Source organism: Podarcis raffonei, chromosome 2 (genome assembly GCF_027172205.1).
Source record: "Podarcis raffonei isolate rPodRaf1 chromosome 2, rPodRaf1.pri, whole genome shotgun sequence".
Classification (NCBI taxonomy): domain Eukaryota; kingdom Metazoa; phylum Chordata; class Lepidosauria; order Squamata; family Lacertidae; genus Podarcis; species Podarcis raffonei.
This window is the reverse complement of record NC_070603.1, coordinates 125,939,284-125,958,318: the sequence shown is the minus strand read 5'-3', so window position 1 is coordinate 125,958,318 and position 19,035 is coordinate 125,939,284. Positions and strand designations below refer to the sequence as shown.

Genomic DNA, 19,035 nt, shown 5'->3' with positions numbered 1-19,035 from the left:
GGCCAGAGCGGAGGGTGGCAAATTGCGCAAGCTTCACGCCCCGGAGTTTTCCCTGCCGGCAACTGAAACCAGCTCCTTCTTCCGCATGCAAAGGAACCGAGCCGCCACTGATGTGCTTCCCTCCAGCGAAAGCTGCAGAATCCAGTCTACTTTGAGGGGACGCCCTCAGCAAGGGAGGGGGCAGGTGTAAAGTTGAAATGATGATGATGATGATGATGATGATGATGATGATGATGATGCCACCAATCTAGCTGGACAACTTAAAAACATCAAACATTTAAAACCTCCTGATACAGGGCTGCCTTCAGACGTCTTCTAAAAGTTGTGTAATTCTTTATCCACTTGACATCTTAGAGCAGGGGTCTGCAACCTTTAAGACAAAAAGAGCCACTTGGACCCGTTTCCGAAGGAAAAAAAACTGGGAGCCGCAAAACTCGTCATTATAAAAATAACTTTTTTGTCACTTTTTTTTATTATTTCTTTGTTTGACCCCTCAGAATTACTCCTCCTCATAGAAATAAACATTAAATTAACAAGTTACCTTTTTGTGTGTGTGTGTTCTTCACTCCCCTTCAAAACAGTGACCAGCGTACATGCCCCTTACAATGTAGCGGGCGGGCGGGAAGGTGACGTCGGGACGGTGCGTGACTAACGCACACACCGCCCCCATGCGACGTCGCAGCCAGTACAGCGCCCGCCACAGTGGGGAGTGTCAGGGCGTACAATGCACCTCCTCCCCTCGCTAGTATCCGCCCCGGAGCCGCAGCAAAGGTGTAAAAGAGCCACATGCGGCTCCGGAGCCATGGGTTGCAGACCCCTGTCTTAGAGGTTCCCTGTAACTTTGCTTCTCACAGTGAGGGAACCACCATCAGACGCTCGGAGGCGACTCAGTGTCCGGGCTGAATGATGGGAGTAGAGACACTCCTTCAGGTTTAGGTCTTTGAAGGTCAGCACAAACACTTTGAATTGTGCTTGGAAATGCCAGTGAAGATCCTTTAGGACCAGTGTTATATGGTCCCGGCAGCTGCCCCTTGTCTCCAGTTTAGCTGCCCCAGTCTGGATTAATTGTTGCTTCTGGGTCACCTTCAAAGGTAGCCCCACGGAGAGCACATTGCAGTAGTCCAAGTGGGAGATGACCAGAGCATGCACCACTCTGGGCAGACAGTCTGCGGGCAGGGAGGGTCTCAGCCTGCGTACCAGGTGGAGCTGGTAACAGCTGGGTGTGATTATGGTGGAATCTTCACCCCCAGGGGGGGTTAACAGACATAAAGGAGTGGGCAGGGAGGGTCTCAGCCTGCGTACCAGATGGAGCTGATAGACAGTGTCAGGAGCCCAGGCTGCCGTCTTGATAACACAGCATGCAAGTCATAATTAGCTAGAAGATTTATTGCAAAACAAACAATCTGTCTCAGACGCTCTCAGAGCTTCCGTTTCTTTTGATTCAGTTGACCCTTCTGAGGAGTGCTTCCTGGTTCTGCAGACTATCCTGAACCTATGACCCTTATGTTTCTGGGTTTCTTTCCTATCTAATATCTTTCCCATTCATCTACTCCTTGATGGACAGCTGTGAGTCAAGACTGACTCCCAGGCTGCACACCTGGTCCTTCAGGGGCACAGTTACCCCATTCAGGACCAGGGAGTCCTCCACACCAGCCTGCCCCCTGTCCCCCATAAACAGTACTTCTGTCGTGTCAGGATTCCACCTCAATCCATTAGCCACCATCCATCCCCAACCGCCTCCGGACACTCACACAGGACCTTCACCACCTTCATTGGTTCCGATTTAAAGGAGAGACAGAGCTGGGTATCTACATACTGATGAACACCCAGCCCCAATCCCCCCCCCCAATGATTTATCCCAGCCGCTTCATATAGATCAGGGGTGGCCAACTCCCGAGACACTGTGATCTACTTTCAGAATTAAAATCTGGCAATGATCTCCCCCCCCTTATTTGGGTTCAGGTCAAAGTTGTTGAGGAGGAAAGCCCCGTTTTTATACAAATACTTTATTGGGAGGGAAGTTCAGTTTTGGGGGGTCAGGGTTAAAGGCAAGGGTCAAAGGGAAAAAGTCACTCACAATAATATCACTTTGATGAAAACAGCCACAAAGAGAAAGCTCCTTCTTCCCTTCCACTGATCAGACAACAATGGAGGGGGGGCGAGGGGGGCAGGAGTCAGTTTCAAGGACGCTGAGGAAAAGGAGCCAGAGATCGACCCACGATCTACCAAAACCTCGTTGGGATCTACCAGTAGATCGCGATCGACCCGTTGGACATCCCTGAGATAGATGTTCTCCTTGAGGGAACCAGCAAAAACCCTTGGCGGAGGAGCTCAGCCTTGCGGGTGGAGACACTTCTTCTGGTCCACAGGGCCAAGGCCGTTTAGGGTTTAAAGATCAGCACCAACACTTTGAATTGTCCTCAGAAACAATTTGGAGATGTAATGAGACTGAGGGATCGTTCTGTCATATGTGGGGGATCTGTAAGAGGGTAAAAGTGTATTGGGAAATAATTCATAATGAATTGGAAAAAAATGTTTAAATGTACTTTTCAAAAAAACTACAACAGAGTCCTTTTTGTCAGGGATAACTCAGACGGACATTCCCAGGTGTTGGAAAAACCTATTGAAATATACTTGGAGTTGTGTAGTGATTTCATGCTCTTTATTGCATCTCGTAAACAGTGAATGAGTCCCCCCCCCCAAAAAAACGAAGGCTTTATATACATTATTTACACAATGGGTCATGCGTGATTGGCTGATTCACTTCCTCCTGGGGCATGATTGGGCTGCTCCTGCAGGCGAATCAGGTTGTTGTATTCCGGGATCCTACCTGCCTATTGTTCTAGGATCCAAGGTCAGTACATAACAGCTATTTATGTATGCCACTACTACTACTACTACTACTACTACTACTATGTTTTGTTAGCCCAAAAATTGAAAATGAGCTAAGTCGCGATTAAAGAAGAATGGCAACTTAAACTGATGGAATATGCACAGCTTGTGGACCTAACAAATAGAATAAGAGAACAAGAAGAACATACAGTGGTACCTTGGGTTACATATGCTTCAGGTTACATACGCTTCAGGTTACAGACTCCGCTAACCCAGAAATAGTGCTTCAGGTTAAGAACTTTGCTTCAGGATGAGAACAGAAATCGTGCTTCGGCAGTGCGGCAGCAGCAGGAGGCCCCATTAGCTAAAGTGGTGCTTCAGGTTAAGCACAGATTCAGGTTAAGAACGGACCTCCGGAACAAATTAAGTACTTAACCCGAGGTAACACTGTACGTTTAAAGAAGTTTGGGAAATGTTTATTGAATATATGGAGGGAAATTGTGTTTATTTGAAAATGTGGGCAGCATTAAGATAACTTCTTTTTAAAAAAATTTTTTTGTTTATTGAAAGAATTTTAGCATTGTCAAACATTCAAATTACATATTATAATTTCAGTTACCACCCCTACCCCCGCGACTTCCCCCAACTTCTTTTCCTGGATTATAACATATTTATTTCTTCTGCTTATACTTTTATATACCTTATATACTAAAATTATAGTTGTATCATTTATCTGGTCTTAACATTTTTACTTCATATTTATATTTTCTATTTATGTTTGTCCATTGTAAGTGTATTACTCAAATCCTGCGAGTTCATTTCAATGCATTGTTTCTGTATGTACATTGTAAAAGGTTCCCAATCTTTTAAAAAGTCATTATTATCTTTATATTTGAGCCTCTCAGTTAACTTTGCCATTTCAGAGTATTCCATCAACTTTTCTTGCCATGTTCTTTTGTTGGTATTTCATCGCTTTTCCATCTTTGTGCTAGTAGAATTCTGGCCGCTGTTGTCGCATAAATAAATAATTTTTTCTTGTCTTTTGGTATACCTTTTGGTATATCTTGATTGACATCGCCTCTGTTGGGACTACCCACCAAGGAGTTTTTTGCTCTAATAAATCTTTATATTTTCCCCATACTTTTATCAATGCTTTCCTAATTATATGATTATGAAATCCTTTATGTATCTTCCATTTCTTGTACCATAAACACGCAAGTCAACCAAATCTGTTATCATGTCCCAAATCTAATAGATCAGGGTTTTCTAATTTAATCTAATCTAATTTAATCCAATCCCGGATCCAAGTTATGCAGCTTGCTCACAATACAATTTTAAATCTGGAAGAGAGAGTCCTCCTCGATCCTTAACGTCTGTTAGTATTTTATTCTCGGTTTCTTCCCTTTCCAGATAAATTTGGATATATCTTTTTGGCACTTCTTAAAGGAAACTGCATCGCTTATTACCAGTATTGTTTGGAATTAAAGCAGCATTTATCTTGACTGCTGTAATTCTTCCTAATAAGGAGAGATTCATTCTTCCCCATATTTCTTGTTGTTGTTTAGTCGTTTAGTCGTGTCTGACTCTTTGTGACCCCCTGGACCAGAGCACGCCAGGCACTCCTGTCTTCCACTGCCTCCCGCAGTTTGGTCAAACTCATGCTGGTAGCTTCGACAACACTAGATTCCTTTTTATCTCATTCCAACATTTTTCATAATTGTCTTTGTAAATATTGATATTTCTGCTTGTGAGACAAATTCCTAAATATTTAACTTTTTTGTGGGTTTCTATTTCTGTAACTTGAGAAATGATTTTTTGTCTACTTCTTCTAAATTTTTAACTAATAATCTGGTTTTACTTTTCTTTAGTTTGAATACTGCTACTTGCCCAAACTCCTGGATTTTTCTATAACTTTTGGAAGAGACTCTTTAGGCTCTTCTACCGTAATTACAAGATCGCCTGCATAGCCTTTCAATTTATATGATTCCTTTAATATTTTCAACTGCCCTGATATTTCTCGCTAGGTCTTCTAATACCAATATAAATAATAAAGGTGATAACGGAAGCATTAAGATAACTTCAACAGTGTAAATAAGTTTTGATGATGCAATAATGGACTACTGAATGGTTTAGTTCATGTAAAATATGCATTGTGCAAAGTGAACCATGGAAAGAGAGGAAGGGAAGTGTGGCGATCACATTTGATGGTCTATTGATCCCGGTGCCACCACTATGATTGCTTCCCCGCTGCCACCAACCTGTTTCTCTCAGGTACACACTGAGTCCAGACAGTTGTTAACATTAAATCAAATAAGCAAGTTTATTCTATAAGCATTAACAAGGTTATGGTTTCAGATAAATTTTCTTGTCAGTTTCTTAATCTTTGTTGCTTTACTGACCTTTTCCTTCCTAATAACTTCTAAGTGATTATTCCCAACTGTCTATCTGACTGCTCCTAACTGTTTCTCTCACTCTCTCACATCAAAAATTGACCAACCCACAGACTTATCCTCCCTCTTCCTTCTCCAAGTCCCAACTAACTTCCTCACAACTCTAACTCTTCCTCTTGCGTTCCCACTGGCCAATCACTTCACACTCATTTAACCCTTTCCTTATGACCCACCTAGGAGGGCAAACGCCACAGGAAATCATTGATATTTTAAGGTTGTTGAATATTATAAAATGTAAAGCAGATATATTTGTGTGTGTGTGTGTGTGTGTGTGTGTGCGCGCGCGCACGGACGCTCAGAAACATACTGGGAGCCAGTGAAGATCCTTTAGGTATGTGTTGTTGTTTAGTCGTGTCCGCCTCTTTGTGACCCCCTGGACCAGAACACGCCAGGCACTCCTGTCTTCCACTGCCTCCCGCAGTTTGGTCAAACTCATGCTGGTTGCTTTGAGAACACTGTCTGCTATGTACTGAAGTTCTCACCCTGGGCCAGCAGGGGGATACTGTAGATAGTTATGCAAATAAGGGATCGAAAGTGACGTTCAGTGATTGGATAGTTTTAGAAAGTTGTTACAGTTGTACTGGAGCTCTATATAAGCAGGCTGATTGAACCCTTCAGTTCAGTTCTGTCCTGGCCTGTGAATAAACAAGAGCTGTTTGAAGAATCGCTGTGTTGTCTGATATGTTCACCCACAACTTAACACTGTCCAACCATCTCGTCCTCTGTCACCCCATTCTCTTTGTGCCCTCCATCTTTCCCAACATCAGGGTCTTTTCCAGGGAGTCTTCTCTTCTCATGAGGTGGCCAAAGTCTTGGAGCCTCAGCTTCACGATCTGTCCTTCCAGTGAGCACTCAGGGCTGATTTCCTTCAGAATGGATAGGTTTGATCTTCTTGCAGTCCATGGGACTCTCAAGAGTCTTCTCCAGCACCAGAATTCAAAAGCATCAATTCTTCGGCGATCAGCCTTCTTGACGGTCCAGCTCTTACTTCTATACATCGCTACAGGGAAAACATAGCTTTAACTATATGGACCTTTGTCGGCACCTTTCGGTATACTAGGCCTAATTAGCTCTCCTTGGCATGCAGAGAAGCCTCTTGGCAGCCACATCACATACCTCCATCAATCACTCTCTGGCAGGGCTCCCAGACAAACAGCTCCCACAGCGAACAGCCCACAGCGTCTGGGACCAGGACCGATAATGGAACACTCTTGCAGGTCCCACGGCCTCCTCCGGCACTGGAACAGCTACGCAGCATTCCCAGGAAGGGGTCCTTGTGTTCTGGGACTCACAGCTGCTGTCTTGTGAGCGCCCGGTATAGCAGAGTAAAAGCAGCGCAGACGGAGTTGAGGAGGTACCTGGGCATACCTACTTTATTTCTACTAATTACAGATTAAAAACATAACAAATACATATGAGAGGAGCACCCCTCATACAGACATCCTGTCTTGTCACAAGACAGAGCAGAAAGAAAAAGTACAATAGTACCAGAGATGGAATTCACACAGACTGGCTTCCTTTCTCACGGAACAGAAAGGAAACAAGAATCAGATGGTCCTTGCAATGGGAGTAGTGAAATGCTAACACTTACCAGGAATGTGTAGTTTATTCTGAGACAGGCTGAATTGTATAGTAGTGAAAAGCTCACACAAGCCTGCAACCAGCTATCTGCTGTGCATGTAAAATGGGAACGTAACTCTGCTAAGTAAAGGAACTTCCTAGTGCAAGTTAGGAAGGATATTAATAAACAATATAGCCTCTCCTGCCACCCAGAACATTCCCACACGTAAGCTAAGGAAAGGACGACCGTTTGGGGGCTCGCATGAACATTCCTCAAGTCACCCCAGGATGCCACAGCACGCTGGTTGAGAATCAATGGGTATGCGTGTTTCTCATATATTGTATATATTGGTATATTGCTTCCTTCTGCAGTGGTACCTCGGGTTACATACGCTTCAGGTTACAGAGCCCGCTAACCCAGAGATATTACCTCGGGTTAAGAACTTTGCTTCAGGACGAGAACAGAAATCGTGCTCCGGCGGCGCGGCAGCAGCAGGAGGCCCCATTAGCTAAAGTGGTGCTTCAGGTTAAGAACAGTTTCAGGTTAAGAACAGACCTCCGGAACGAATTAAGTTCTTAACCTGAGGTACCACTGTAAACATTTTGGTGCCTTCTTATTTTTCCTCCCCCCCCCCTTATAATTGAAAACTTCTCAATAAAATATTAATACAAAAGAAGGCAGACATCTTTTGGGATATCATCCAAACATTCCATTCATGTTGGCACCCTGGATTTATATAGTTGTTGGAATATAATTATCAAATATAATCCCTGAAAAATTGTCTGAGTAACCCTTGATTTCCCCATCCCCCTTGAGCTCCCAAGTAACCCTGAGCACCAAGAGGAACCTTCTCTGCTGAGGTGCGGACCTCTGGCCCTCCAGGTGTGCATGGACTCCAAATACATCCGCCCAAGCAGGCATGGCCAATGGGCAAGGATGATGAGAGTTGTAGTACATCTATGTCTGGTGGGAAGCACATTCTCTCTTTTCCTCCTCCTCTGAAAATCCTAAATATCTGCATTTCATTTTGTTTTTCCTGCATGATCTTTAACATCGTCTTGATACAGTCCAACCAACTGTGTAACAAGTAAAACAGAAGTGTTATTTACATCATAGTAAAGGTAAAGGGACCCCTGACCATTAGGTCCAGTCGTGACCGACTCTGGGGTTGCGGCGCTCATCTCGCTTTATTGGCCAAGGGAGCCAGCGTACAGCTTCCGGGTCATGTGGCCAGCATGACTAAGCCGCTTCTGGCAAACCAGAGCAGCGCATGGAAACGCCGTTTACCTTCCCGCCGGAGTGGTACCTCTTTATCTACTTGCACTTTGACGGGCTTTCAAACTGCTAGGTTGGCAGGAGCAGGGACCGAGCAACAGGAGCTCACCCCGTCGTGTGGATTCGAACCGCCGACCTTCTGATCGGCAAGTCCTAGGCTGTGTGGTTTAACCCACAGCGCCACCCGCGTCCCTTATTTACACCATATGCCATTGTAAAAGTTTTCAAAAATATTCATCTTTTGAAGCAAAGACAACAAAGGATCTGGTGGGCCTTTAAAGGCCAATAAATGTACAGTGGTGCCCCGCAAGACGAATGCCTCGCAAGACGGAAAACCCGCTAGACGAAAGGGTTTTCCGTTTTTGATTTGCTTCGCAAGATGAATTTCCCTATGGGCTTGCTTCACAAGACGAAAATGTCTTGCGAGTCTTGCCATTTTTTTTCGCTCCCCCTCCCTTTTTCTAAGCCGCTAAGCCGCTAATAGCTTTTTAGCAGCTCAGCCGCTAAGCCTTTAATAGCCGCTAAGCCGCTAAACCGCTAATAGCGCTAATCCGCTAATGGGGTTGCTTCGCAAGACGAAAAAACCGCTAGAAGAAGAGAATCGCGGAACAGATTCTTTTTGTCTTGCGAGGCACCACTGTATTAGTGCCTAAGGTTTTGTGGGTTGCAGGCTGAGGATATGGACTCTGGATGAGGAAAGCTCACGCCACTATTATCCTGTGAGTCTCCTTGTAGATTTTGTGTAGTTCTTCTGGAATTTATATCGCAATATCAGCTCATGAGAAGTTGTCCACATGACCCGGAAAGCTGCCTTGCTCCCTCGGCCTGAAAGCGGAGATAAGCACCACACGCCATAGCCGAATTCAGCTGGACTTAACTGCCCAGGGGTCCTGTACCTTTTACCTGTATATAAACCCTGTATGCATTTCTATAGCATCCTTCACCCCTATTTCTGGGTTGCTGTACATCATCGTCAGCTTTGATCAGCCACGCAGCGGAAATAAGAGCGAAAACCGGAAGCCTGAGAGAGGGAGCCTCTCCTCTCCCAGGTGGACCAATGGTTTCATTTGGTATAATGCAGCGTCCTGCATCTCTGAGGCAACAGCTGACCTGAACCATGGAGGGGGTGGGGGAAGTGGGCCCCCCTATCCAGGGACCCCTCTGTCGAAGAACTTGGAGGAGTAGCAGATTCCTTGCCAGGAGGGAGAAGCCAAGTGCAATAAACTAAAATCTGCCCTTATTCCCTTATGGGGGACACAAGAGCCCTTCTAGAGTCCTTTGTAGGTTCTCCATCGGTCAGAGAGAATAACAGAGGGAAACCAGGATGGAGACGACTCTCCAAAAGGCCACGTCTCTCTCTCTGTCTCCCCACTGCCAATGTCCCACTGGGGGAAATGGGGGGACGTGTTGCAGGGGAGCCAGACCTGCTGGTCTTTCCCTGGGAAGCAGAACTGGCACCGCTGCCTGACCTGCATTGCAGGATCCGGGTGCGAGTCAGGAGGGGGTCTCGCCCTCATAGCGGGCAGCTGACAACTGCTCTGCCAATGAGTTGCTCCCCCCATTAGCAAAACTCAAGTTCAAACACCAGCCCCTATTTTAAAAAGGCCCCCATAATGACGACACTGGACTACCCAGCGGGAAGGTAAACGGTGTTTCCGTGCGCTGCTCTGGTTCGCCAGAAGCGGCTTAGTCAGAAGCGGCTGTACGCCGGCTCCCTCGGCCTTTAAAGCGAGATGAGCGCCGCAACCCCAGAGTCAGCCACGACTGGACCTAATGGTCAGGGGTCCCTTGACCTTCACTTTAAGTTACTGTTCCAGGCCCCAAACCCGTGTCAGGATGCCAGAGATTATCACTCAGGCAGAGGGGCTGCTGAATACCTGGCCTCCCGCTTTAGGCATCACGGTTGCCCCCGCTCATGGCCCAAGCTCCCCCCTTGGTCGCCATTTCCTTCCCGAACAGAACAACGGTGGACAGTTTGTGGTGTCGGGGCGTCATGCGGAGGAGACACTGTGTGTGTGAATGAAGGGGGGGACACTGCCTGCTGGAGGGGCAACCCCCCCAATCATTCTAAAAAATTATGTAACCTCGGCAAGGGATTAAAAGAGATGAAGGGGGGGTGTCCCCTTCCTGCCCCGGAGGACTTTTTCCCAGTTGGGGGGGGGGCTCCTTCCCTGCCGCCTCCGGGGATCGAACCCGGGATTTTCTCAGGAGAGAATCGGGAAAACGGAGCTGGTTGGGAAGGAGGAGAATTTGTGTCTTCGGGGAGGGAGGGGCCACTCATTCCTCCCCCCCCGGTCAGTGAGCTCCGCTTCCTAGAGAGGCGGGGGGGGCCAAGGGGGAGGGGAGGGGAGGGGAGGGGCCTGATCCACCTTCCCGGAAGAGGAGCAGCTCTGCGGAGGAGGAGGGGAAAGAGGTGCGAAATATATCTATATATGGGGGGGGGGGGAGAAGGAGGCGCTTTTCCTCCCCCTGAATCTGCAAACAGGGCAGCTGGGAAGGGGGGGCAGGATTTGGGGGGGAGAAAGGAAAGTGGGGGATCCCGCCCCCTCCCCCCTCCCCCCTGGGGATCCGGCGAGCGGGGGAGGGGCTGGTTTAGGAGAAAGGAGCCCCTCCCCCCGAGGGGGCGCCTCCTTGGAGACCCCCAGCGCTTTGTCTTGCGGGGAAGGAAATGGGAATAGCAGAGCGAGCAGGGGAGGGGGGAGAGGAGATGCTCAGCCCCCCCCGGAAGGACAAGGGAGCCCCCCCCCCAGGGCTGGGACTTGAACCCAGGCCCCAGCTCCGGCAGGCAAGGATTGGTGGGTCCCCTTTGGGTGGAGACTGGGGAATCCATGGAAGGGTTAATGGGGGCAAGAGAGGCCTGGATGGAGACCCCCCCGTCTCCCTCCTGGGATGGGGAGAGATTTGGCAGGAAGGCTGAGCCGGCCAGGGGGTCCTCTGGGCCAAGCGGACCCTTGGGGGGGGCGGAGGGAGGAAGGGAAGCCATCTTGGAGAAAGAGAGAGGGACGGGGGGGGGGCGCCTGCCTTGACTTCTCCCTCCTGCCCAGGAATCTGCCAGGACTCCGCGTAGACCAGGGAGAGATCCCTGAGCAGGAGCCCCGATCACCCCACCCTCTCCTCCCCTGAAGCTCAGTCCTTGCCCTGCCTTAGGTCCCAGGTCAGGAGCTGCAGGGGGCTCTGGGGGCTGTTAGAGCGAGTCCAAGCATGGGGGGGAAAGAGGAAAGGGAGGAAGTCCCCTTTATTATTCCCCCCTTTGAGGCTTCGCTCTTGGCAACTCCAGTCTCTCCCACATGCCTGTGTTTCTGTGGAGAAGCATCTAAAGGGTTCCTCCCCAGAGACACCTGGGCCCAGCTCCTCCTCTGCCTTCAGCCAGGTTTCCAGTATTCCCACCATATCAGATCTCTTAACTATGTGGGATTTAAGATTGTTATGGAAATGGGTGGAGTTCCTCCTCCCCCAGCCTGTGTAATTATTACTACAATTGTTATTTTTATTTATTTATTTAATCTATTAGTTGCTTTCTCTTGCCCAGGGCAGCCCAAAGGGACTTACAACCAGTTGTTGTTGTTATGTTCCACGGTGACACTCCAAGGTCTTCTTTGTCGTGTTTCCTGTATTTTGGGGGGCAGAGAGAAGGCTGTTCTCAGGGCCTGCTCCACCGTGAGGGAAACTGAGGCAGCCCCCTCAAGCAGCAGATACAGGGGGGACAAGGAGGGGAGGGTGCTGAGTCCCATTTGGCCAACCCTGAATAAACCCTCTATCCTCTCATCCAGTGGAAGGTGCTGTCCCATTGCCAGTGTCCCAGACACAATGCAGCCGCCTTGGGAAGTCAATGGTGCAGGATGATTTGGGAATGCGTGCAGTTGGTGGGACTGTATCAGGAAGATGTTGGAGATCACGGAGAAAGGAGAAATGAAAGCGTTTTCAGAGGAGGGGGAAGATGGAGAAAGTGTGTCCCCCCAGATAAGACTCCCATCCTCCCTGGCCATGGGCCATCCTTGCTTGGGCAGGTGGTACTTTGAGTCCAACCACATCTGGAGGGCCAGAGGTGCCTCAACTCAGCATAGAAGGTTCCTCTAGGGCTCAGTGCTACTTGCGAGTTGGTGGAACTGGATCTTAAGGGTTCTTGAGATATTTCTTCAGGGATTATGATTGGTATCCAGACCCTAACACTATAAATCCAAGGTGTCCACACTGAGCAGTTTATCAACCCTGCTGGCCGCTGGGGAAGACCTTCTGAAGGAAATGGTTTGCCCCCAAAGTTGCTTCCTTCCTCCCTCCGCTGCTGCTGCCCACACTAAAGGAATGTCTGGATGAAACCCCAGGGATGTCTGGCTCCTATGTCCAGTTGATATTCTATAAAAAATTGTGGCTAAGATTCCGAGTCACAATCATGGCAGAGAAATACAGCCAGGGAATCTGAAACTGATTTGAAGATTGGTTTCTTCTATTCAGGTGGACACACCGCTGGTTTCATCTTCTTTCTTTTCTTTCCCACAATGGGTATTATTCACCTTTAATGCTCACCTTTTTCAGTGTCACACATATTTTTATCTTGTGATCTTCACATGAAGAGAGGTATAACAATTTAATAAATAATTCCCAGTTGCAGCTGAGCTAGAATATCCAGAAGCCCTTGGCCACCCAGGGCAAAGGAGGAAGACCAGTGAGAGAGGCCTGGACAGGGAATCTCCGCTAAGATAAGCCAGTGTCAGGAGGCAGATATGAGACCCGGCGGCATATAATTATTATAAATCATAATGGGGGTGGTTGTCTCAGTCTGGCATTCCCAGCAGTCAGTTCTCCAGCTGCTTTCCTTCTGCATTTCCAGCTCTCTCCATTCCATAGTGCAAGGCTGAGAGATGGAGGTCCCACCCCAAGAACATTCTCCAACTGAGCACTCCTTCAACCGACCATAAGCACCAAGCCTGGTCACTAGACATATATGGGTCTCCCAAAATGGTCACTATGCACCTCCTGAGGCCAAAGGGACTGTGCAGGTGATTAATAAAGATCTAGAGGACGAAGGGGACAAAATGTGGCCCAAGGGGTGGAGGATTATAGTGCAGAGGATGAAGAACTTCATGATGAACTTAGGACCCTGATGAATATTGGCCAGGTTCATGGAACATAGAGCAGCTCCCGTTCCTGTGAGAAACCACTTTTTATAAAACGTAAACCCCACAGTTCAACCGTATTCTAAGATAATGCTGATTCATTAACAATAATTAAGGGTTATGAAAGGCTGATGATGCATTACCATTATTTAACATTATTTCATTTGCCTATGCTAAAAAATTGGAACATATGGAGGACAGGAGAGAATTTACAGGATGTTAAAATAAGAGCAGGTGCTAATTGATGTGTGTAATATTCCTTTGTTCTCTTCCTAGGTTTCCTTTCCCCCCTGCTCCTCCCTGTTGAAAGAAGGCAATGGAGAAGGCAGTCAAAATTCTGGAGGGCCATGTCCAATGGGAATAACAAAGAAACCATATAAATTCATGGAATGTGAAAAGAGAGAGGAGAAACAATTTGAAAGTATGGAGTGTGGGAAGAGCTTCACTGACAGTGGAACACTTAGAAAACATCAACGGACTCACACAGGTGAGAAACCATTTAAATGCATGGAGTGTGGAAAAAGCTTTGGTTGGAGTTCAAACCTTCGTATACATAAACACACTCACACAGGGGAGAAACCATATAAATGTATGGAGTGTGGAAAGAGCTTCAGTCAGATTGGACACCTTAGAAACCATCAACGAACCCACACAGGGGAAAAACCATATGAATGTATGGAGTGTGGAAAGAGCTTCACCGATAGTGGAACATTTAGAAAACATCAACAGACACACATGGGCGAGAAACCATTCAAATGCATGGAATGTGGAAAGAGCTTCAGTCAGAGGAGAAGCCTTAGAATCCATCAACGGATTCACACAGGGGAGAAACCATTTAAATGTTTGGAGTGTGGAAAGAGTTTCAGTACGAATAGAGGACTGAATATTCATCATAAAACTCACACTGGAGAAAAACCATTTGAATGTATGGAGTGTGGGAGGAGCTTCACTGATAACCGAAGCCTTAGAAGCCATCATCAAACTCACACAGGGGAAAAACCATATAAATGTATGGATTGTGGAAAGAGATTCAGTCACAGTGAAACACTAAGAAAACATCAACGAACTCACACAGGGGAGAAACCGTTTAAATGCATGGAATGTGGAAAGAGCTTTATTGATGGTACAGCACTTAGTATCCATCATCAAACTCACACAGGGGAAAAACCATTTGAATGTATGGTATGTGGAAAAAGCTTCACTTGTAGTGGAACACTTAGAATCCATCAACGGACTCACACAGGGGAGAAAGCATTTGAATGTATGGAGTGTGGAAAGAGCTTCACTTCTAATGGAGCAGTAAGAAGACATCAAAGGATTCACACAGGGGAGAAACCATTTAATTGCATGGAGTGCGGTAAGAACTTCACTTATCGTCAAACACTTAGAATCCACCATCGAATTCACACAGGGGAAAAACCATATAAATGTGTGGAGTGTGGAAAGAGCTTCAGTCGGAGTGGTGCACTAAGAAGACATCAATGGACTCACTCGGGAAAACCATTAAAATGCATGGAATGTGGAAAGAGTTTTATTGAGAGTAGAGAGCTGAGAACCCATTATCAAACTCACACTGGGGAGAAACCATTTAAATGCACCGAGTGCGGAAAGAGCTTCAATCGCAGTGGAAAACATAAATGGACTCACACAGGGGTGAAACCATTTAAATGTAAGGAGTGTGGAAAGGGCTTCACCAATGTTGGAAATGTTAGAAGACATCAACGGACTCACACGGGAGAAACCATTTAAATGTATGGAGAGTTGAAAGAGTTTATTTCAGTGTGGAACCCTAATTTCACACAAAGGAAACTTAGACGACATCAACAGACTATTTGCTTGTCGGGGACAAGCAAATAATTGTATGGAGTGTGGAAAGAGCTTCAATAGAAGTGGAAACCTTGGCAAACACCAGCAAACTCAAAAGAGGGAAAACCACTTACGTATATGGAGCGTACGTAGAGCTTCAGTCCTGATGTTGCTACAAAACATCAATGGACTTGCAAGGACAATCCACAAACTGAAAAATCATAAATAGTTTGAATGCAAGGAGTGTGGGAAGTGCTTCAATTGCTTTATATATAGATAATTTTATTAATACTGTATATAATTTTATTTACAAATTGCATTCAAAAATGGAAGCATTCACTTCCGGGTTGTTGCTGTTTGAAAGCCCCAAACATTCGACTTCCGAAGCGTTCAACAACCAAGATTCCACTGCGTGTCCAGCAATTGTGTGTTGTCCAACGATATCCATTCTTTTAACCAACACAAAGAGGCTGCTTCATAGTAGATAATCTAGCAATGCGAAGCCACCTCTATTTTTTTTGTATCTTATCAAAATTTTATACTGTATTCTTGGTGTCCCCCCCCCCCGCCAGAGTAATCATGAAATATCTCTGCCATTTGTTAAAGAAGCTTGTATTATTTATTATTGATATCATTTAGAATACAAACAGTATCTTAGGTAAAACATTTCTCTTTATGGTTGAAATCCTTCGTAAAAGTGAAAGTTTCATCCTATTTCCAAATGCTTTTTTACATCTTTTGATACTCTTAACATAATTGGAATATGTTGTAATTCAGTGTTTTTCAAATAAACCCTTATTTAGTCTCCATCTATACAATGAACTCTTTTCACCCCTCATTATCATCCATGGTGAGTCTGATCTGATATAGTTCTTGGCTGGATCTCTACAGTCTTTAATCCTGTAGGCAGTTCCTTCAATATCCAGATCATGTTTCTTCTTCCCGCAGAATCCTTTGTTTACTCTTGTTCTAATGGGGGTCTGAATCTCCAAGCATCTGGGTTGGCAAACTAAGGCCCGTGGGCCGGATCAGGCCCAATTGCCTTCTAGATCCGGCCTGCGGACGGTCCAGGAATTACCGCGTGGATTGCCAGCACACACGTTCTTTCCCTCTCCCTCACCCGGCGGCGCTTTTCTCCTCAGGGACGAGCAATCTTGTCCCACACTGGGCGCCATCAACGGGGGGAGTCGGCTCACCCGCCTGCCTGCCTCAGAAGGGTGGCGCTGGGAAGGGGGTGCTGGCTGCCGGCTGCTGCTGCGTTATCCTCTTGCTCCTCCTCCCTCTCCCTCAGTCCATCCTTTCTTCCTTTTCTGTGCCCCTTCTCCGTGCCGCTTCCTCACGCGCTTTCTTCGTCACCCCCTCCCTCCTTCATTCCTCCCATGGCGTTCAGGCGGTTTGTTGCAGGAGATGCACCTGCCGCTTGCGGGTTGGGAAGCAGCAGCAGTTGGTGGGTAAAAGCTCTGGCAACGCCCCGGTTCCCCTGCCTCTGTCCTTGGCTCCGCCGGGGCTGCTGCTTCTGTCTTCACCAGCCAACGCAGCCTCATGCCCTGCCCTGGCACCTGGCTGGAGAAGCCCAACTGGGGCTATTGGGACGACAACTGGGACAGGTAAAGCCAAACATCTTCAGGCCTCTTTGCGGAAGAAATCTCATGCGAAAAATGGCTCTGAATCTGAAAGTCCCAGTCCCAAATCTTAATCCTGCCACCCTAAGATATTATAAGCAAGCCCCACATTCCTCTTTCCTCCTGCAATAGGGAGGTTAGAACAACACTTAATACCCTGCAGGGATCATAAGAGCCAGAATTGTTTAAAATTGCAGGGAGAGAGAGAAAAACTGGATTTGAAATGACCCAACCACAAGATGAGAAGTCTCCCCACTAATTGAGGGAAGGGGGAGGCATGGGGGGGGGCTTTTGAAGTCTCCCTGCTGGCGAGGGAATTCCAGAGCAAGGGCGCCTCTGTCTGTCTGGAGTCCCTCACTGCCTCTGAATCCAGTGGGTGGTTTTTTAATGGGGGGAGGAGGGCTGGTGTTTGAAGCTGGGCTTGGCTGTTCGGGGGCGTAGCTCAGCAATGCAGCAGTTGCTCTGCATGCAGAAGGACCCCGGCTGAGTGCTTGGCATGCAGAAGGAGATCCCCCCCTCCCTTAAAAAATGATGGTGGATGAAACTTGCTCAACTCCCCCCCTCCCCTCTGGAGTCCCCCTCCCTGCCGCCAGTTGGGGGGCGGGGGCCGCGTCCCCATGGAGCCCCCAGAGCAGGAGGCCAGAGGCAGCGCCGCCCCGTCCTCTTCCCTTCCCCTCCGGACACAGGGAGGGGCTGCTCTGCGGACGTAGCTCTAGGGACGCGGCGTCTGAAAAGGAGCCGGAAGTGTCGCCACGAAACGCGCCGGAAGTTTCCAGACAGGGAAAGGAGGGGGGCGTCGCTGAAGAGCCCCCCCGTCGCCGCCGCCCTTTCCTTCCGCATAAGGAAAGCGGACTAATCTGGAGCCAGGGAGGCGGAGGACCAAGAGGTAAAGAGGGAGAGAGGGGGGGAAATATAGGGGGGGCATAAGAGGGGAGGGAGGGGAGGCCTCCCTGGGGCCCGTCGACAGGGGCCCCGATCCAGGCGACCCAGGTGGGAAGGGGGGACCCAACACCTGCAGGGCTGGCCTTGCAAGATCTCCTGGGCAGCAGCAGCACCGCCAGACTCCCCTTCCTCTTTCCTGGGGGGCCGAGAGATGCTCAGCTGCCCTGCCCCCCCTGGACGCCTTGGCGGGAAGGGGAATGAGGACCCCAAGCAGGGCTGGGGGTGGGGCTGAGGCCCCCCATTCTCCCGGTTTCCCCCTGGCAGGAATCCCTGGGGTCGTGGGGCGCCTGGCTGGGGAAGAGAGGGAGTCCATGGAAGGGTTAATGGAAGGGGGAGGAGCCTCGACAGAGACCCCTCCCCTTCCAGCACCCCTGACCCCCCCCCATCGCCCAGTCTCCCTGCTGAGGGTGTTGGCATTGCCAGATTATCTGTATTCACTAGGACTCATTTCCATACTTTGGATTATCCTGAATACCACCAATTATAGCCTAGCGCAAACCCAAAAGTCCTGCTAGGATGCATCTTGGCTTGCCTGCTGATGAAACTGAGTGTGTGAGGATTGATAATATTGTCATTTAGCCGTTTTAGCACCCAAGTAGTAGCAGCTGCCAGGACATTGTCCTGTTCGCCTCTGTGTAGTTCCATCCTTATTTCAGACATTGTGGTAGATTGCAATCAGGGTGGATTAGATATAAATCAAATTGATTTCAATTGCAATTTACGGTAAATCACTAGTCAGTATGTTGTTGTTTAGTCGTTTAGTCGTGTCCGACATAGACAGATAATTATGAAATCATTCTGAGGTTTAATAAGTTAACTCTGTATATTTGGACAACATTTCTGCTGTAATTTATTGGAAGGAGAAAAATATTCATTTCCTTAGTAACAACTTGAACAATTTACTTAACTAAACCAATAATATTATAGCATGTTGGTAAAAATATTTTTTTTATAGAAAAAACAACAACCAAGCAGACTGAGTTTTAGCACACATGAAAAACTCAGAACTTAGCATTTCACCACCTCCACTACCAGCCACCCCTTTGGACTGGTTTCTGCATCCAGTTGCCTATTCTGTACAGTTAAGTGTTAGTGCGGTTGTTGGAACCCAGTGGGATTGGGAAGAGGTTGCCAGCCCTGAAGAGCCTTCAGCACTTGCCTCAAGTCTGAGTTGCACAATTATTACACAAAGACCCCAAGATGTGTGGAGTATTCTGCTCACAAGGTTGCACTTTCATTTTTACTGCTTCACACTTAGCTACTTGTGCAAATCTCTTCCACTGCAAACCATCTGTTCATTGAACCTCTTGTTGTTGTTTAGTCGTTTAGTCGTGTCCGACTTTTCGTGACCCCATGGACCAGAGAACACCAGGCACCTCTGTCCTCCACTGCCTCCCGCAGTTTGGTCAAACTCATGCTGGTAACCTCGAAAA

The 19,035-nt window shown here is 47.6% G+C and overlaps 1 protein-coding gene across 1 annotated transcript in view; it reads left to right on the top strand.

The window, feature by feature from the left end:
- The first annotated feature begins 10,463 nt into the window (after positions 1-10,463).
- Positions 10,464-19,035, top strand: part of LOC128409526 (zinc finger protein 208-like) — a 125,267-nt gene continuing 116,695 nt past the window's right edge. The window contains exon 1 of the mRNA XM_053380052.1: positions 10,464-10,531. The gene's annotated coding sequence lies outside the window, so the exon portion shown is untranslated. The remainder of the gene's footprint in view (positions 10,532-19,035) is intronic.